The sequence below is a fragment of the Hyla sarda genome, chromosome 2 (assembly GCF_029499605.1).
Source record: "Hyla sarda isolate aHylSar1 chromosome 2, aHylSar1.hap1, whole genome shotgun sequence".
Classification (NCBI taxonomy): Eukaryota; Metazoa; Chordata; class Amphibia; order Anura; family Hylidae; genus Hyla; species Hyla sarda.
In genome coordinates, this window is record NC_079190.1 from 30,310,005 (window position 1) to 30,314,430 (window position 4,426).

A 4,426-nucleotide genomic window follows, 5' to 3' on the forward strand; every position below is an offset into this window, starting at 1 on the left:
AGTCAAATTATTATTCTTGCATTGTTTATCCAATGTCTTTTGCTAAATACTAAAACACTTTTTTTCCCCCTCAGGTTCCTGGCATCCGGTGAAAGTTTCTCATCGCTCCACTTCCAGTTTCGCCTGGGAATTTCCACCATCTCTGGGATTGTCCGGAACACCTGTGAAGCCCTGTGGGATTGCCTTCTAGCAGACTGTCTCCTACAAACTACAGCAGAACATTGTCTTGGCATCGCAGAGAAGTTCCAGGAAGTTACACAGTTTCCAAACTGTGCTGGAGCAATTGACGGGAAGCACATCAGGATCCAGAAGCCGACGCACACGGGATCGGAGTACTACAACTACAAGAAGTTCTTCTCCATCATACTTATGGCCATTGCAGATGCGCAGTACAGATTCATCGCTGTGGACATCGGGTCATATGGAAGAACCAACGACTCCAGTGTGTTCAAGACATCTGCCATGGGGAGGAGGATCTACTCTGGCGAGATGGGACTTCCTGAAGCAAGGGCCTTTCCTGGGACTGATAGACCTCCAATGCCCTTTGTTTTTGTTGGGGACGAGGCCATCCAGATGTGTGCCAACTTGCTGAAGCCTTACTCCAGCCGAGGACTTGATGACCGCCAGCAGATCTTCAACTACAGACTGTCACGTGCAAGACGCTATGTGGAGTGTGCTTTTGGCAAAATGGCGAATCTTCACACGACCAATATAACTGCATCCGGACGTGGTTGACCAGGTTGTTAAGGCAGCTGTTGTTCTCCACAACTTTGTCCTAAGCAAGGCGCCTCAACCCAGTGATCTGGAAGAAGTGGAAGCAGCTCTGCCTGGACTACAGCAATCATCAAGAAGATCAACCCAGGCTGTCATGCGTCTCTGAAATGATTTTGGACGGTATTTCTTGACAGAAGCTGGCAGTGTGTCTTGGCAGGATCATATGTACTGAACTCTTTTTTATTTTTTTTTATTCACTTTTGTTTGGAAACCTTTGATGTATTTTGCCTGGTGTGTGTCCACATAGCTTGTAGGATATGGGAGGGGGTAGATTGTATGCCTCAGTGTGAATTAGACACTGGGGCATACAATCTATCACCTCCCCTATCTTGCTAGCAAAGTTTTTTATTTTTATGTAATATTTGCTTTCAGGATAGTAGCGTGGTATCTCCCTCCCCAAATAAACTGAATAAAACACTGGTTGAAGTTACCTCTAGTATCCTGAAAGCAAACCCTAGTGGGTGTAAAATAAATACAAAGTCATTATATAAAGTGAGAACATTTTTAATTCAGAGTAGAAATTTTTTTTAAATAAAAATAACTATTTACATTTTCCATTGTTGATCTTTTTTCCAAAAAAAGGGCCTTTGCCCTAACTTTTTATTTTTTTCACATAAAGTGCATTTGAAACATTTTTTTTTTCAAATAAAAGGGCTTTTGCCCTATATATAAATCCAAGAAGGTGGACTGGTGGGGGACTTGGTAAGGGTCTTGGGAGCTGGGGTCCTCCGGGGGCCGCAAGGAGTCTACTCTGCTTTCTGAATAGAATCTGGGAATAGAGGTATTCAGGGAGTATGAAAGGGACTGTGAATGAGAATATTGAAGGAAAGGTGTTGAAGGGGTGGGAATATTAGGGGGCAGAGGGAATCTGGGAGGTGTGAAGGAAGGTGTGGATTGGGCATAATGTTCTCCCTGGGACAGCATTTGAATCATACTAGGTGTAGGTGTGGAATGTTGAAAATGCTGGGAATGTCCAAGGGAGTGGGGCAGGGTGTGGGACAGGGACTGTGGATAGGGAGTGGAGTGGGAAGGGGGATTGGACAGTTGACCGAAATAGTGTGGCGAACGGGAGCAGTGACGGTAACGGATAGAACTATGGACAGGGGACATGGACAAGCTAGGGGAGTGAAGAGGGGGGGGGAGTGGGAGTGGTTTATGGAGGGGGGGTTGTGGGAGGGGGCAGCAGAGTCTAGTCAGAAGATCAAATGACTCCTTGCGGAACTGACACTGCTTCTCAAGGGTCAGTTTCTCCATCATGGGAGCCAAGCTCTGGAGATAGAGTAGACAGTCTGAAGGGGGACCAGTTGACGGCCCTGCCCCCGCCTGCCGTGACCGGCAAAACTCCTCCCTCAAGGCTTCTACTTTATCATTCAATCTCATAAAGCTATCCTTAGTAAGCTTCATGACATCTTGAAGGACCACATGCTGTCTCCTACCAGGCCTCAACGGCCTACCAAATCCCCAAAGGATGCTTCGATCCTCTGGCGATTTGGTCTGGACGATGAGGAAGCTGGTAGGGGAGAAGGCTCTTGCCCTTGATCAGCAGTGTCGGGGGCGGGGACTGGACCAGGGGGGTATTGTCAGCAGGGGTTGCCACTGCCAGGGTCTGTGGTGCTCTCTTCACACTGGAATGTGTTCTGAAAGAAAAAAGATGAATTAATTAAAGATAAATTGTAAAAAAAAAATAAATAAAAAAAAAAATATATATACTTCCGCAGTTCATGGCACTTCTGGAGGAATCCAAGAAGAAGCGGGTGGTGTACATAGGGAGTTTTGCTGGGGGCCCCAGATCCGCTGGGCCTCTCAGCCTCCTCCCTAAGGTCCCTCATGTGCTGGTCCCTGATGGATTGCCAGTGATGTTTAATCTGCTCACCTAGAAGGAAAAAATATTTCTATAATAAAAACAAAAACTTTTTTTTTTTTTTTTGGACAAGCCATCTTTCATGGGATGACAGGTCCTCCCAGGTTTTACAGATTGCACTGTAGATCTCCAGCCAAAGAGCCTTGGACTGTTGGCGCGGTTCGGGTCGGACGAATCCCAAAGAGCAGGACGAGCCTCGATCATAGAAATTAGTAGGTTATCGTCGATTAGGACATGAGGCTCGTCCTGCCCCAATTCAATATTCGCCCGACCGGGCCTAGCGCCAACCTGAAAATATAAAGATACTGCTATTAGTTTTGCAAAAAATAGTGTATTCAAGTTGACCATGCAAGCAATCACATTGGTTCAAAAGCTTTAAAAAAAAACAATGTGAATAGTTGCTATGGGCAACAGACTTTCAAAGTACAATTAAAACAAGTATATTGATTTATCAAATACTCACATGACCACGTCCTCTGCTATGAATCCTGAGGCCTCTTCCTCTGGTTTGCTTTGTCGCGGGACACTATTTAAAAAAATAATAATAATAATAATAATTTAAATTATGGTATAACTAAATGTAGAAGATACTGCAATATAAAATTGTACAAAACATACTGGTTCAGGCTCTTTGGTGAGCCTATCCTGGGGGGCCGATACATGAGGGACCCTTTCCTCTTCGGATTCCTCATCTTCAGACTGTAAAAGCCAAAAAGAAAATAGAAAAAAAAAAAGATGGTGATTCACACTCCAGATGTTGCAAAACTACAATTCAAAGCATGCCGATACTGTCCAGGCGTGCTTTTATTTGTAGATCGGCAACATCTGACGGGCAAGATATTACAGAACTACAACTCCCAGCATGCCTGGACTGTCTGGGCATGCTGAGAGTTGCAGTCTTGCAACAGCTGGAAGGGCACAGTGGTCCACAAACTGTTCTCCTCCAGTTGTTGCAAAACTGCAACTACTAACATTCCCTTCATCTGTGTGGGCATGCTGGGAGTTGTAGTTTTGCAACAACTGGAGGCACCCTGGTTGAGAAACATGGTCTGTTTCCTAAATACTCACCCTTTGTGAACTTGATTTTTTTTTAGATTTTTCTGATTCTTCCTCAGAGGAGGATAGTGAGGATAATTCCACTATGTGCTGTTGGTTAAAAAAAAAAAATTATATACAGTGGTCCCTCAAGTACAATATTAATTGGTTCCAGGACGACTATTGTATGTTGAAACCATTGTATGTTGAGACCATAACTCTATGGAAACCTGGTAATTGGTTCTGAAGCCACCAAAATGTCATCCAAAAATAGGAAAAAGTGAGGATTAAAGAAAAATAAGTAGATAACTAATAGAGATAAAGCAAATCCTTACATATAAAAGTAAGAAAGATCTTCTGGGAGCTGTAAATCACGGTCTATTTAAGTGTTTTCCATCCAGGCTGCCTCCAGCTGTTCCAAAACTACAACTCCCAGCATGCCCGGACAGCCTTCGGCTGTCCGGGCATGCTAGGAGTTGTAGTTTTGCAACAGCTGGAGGCACCCTCATTGTTGGTCTATGTAGAAGACAGGAGCTTCTTCAGGGTCCTGTACAGTACACAGTGTCCTAAAAAAGTAACATGGAGCCGCCCTCACCTGGTGTCCAAAGGAGCAGCTAACCCTGGCACAGGTAAAGAGTACAGAACATGTAATACCTCCCTGTACTGTAGGGGGCGCTACCAGACACCAGTTAGCGCATACACTTTAGGAATACAGGGGTTTTACCGGTGAAATGCCCATTCTGATTGGTCGGTTCT

The 4,426-nt window shown here is 44.6% G+C and overlaps 1 long non-coding RNA gene across 1 annotated transcript; it reads right to left on the reverse strand.

The window, feature by feature from the left end:
• Nucleotides 1–2,245: 2,245 nt before the first annotated feature.
• Nucleotides 2,246–3,295, reverse strand: LOC130357598 (uncharacterized). Its single transcript, XR_008889188.1, has 4 exons — nt 3,254–3,295; nt 3,099–3,161; nt 2,485–2,647; nt 2,246–2,411 (listed from the first exon to the last, which is right to left on the reverse strand). It is a non-coding gene; the product is annotated as an uncharacterized LOC130357598 (long non-coding RNA).
• Between the last annotated feature and the right edge of the window lie 1,131 nt (nt 3,296–4,426).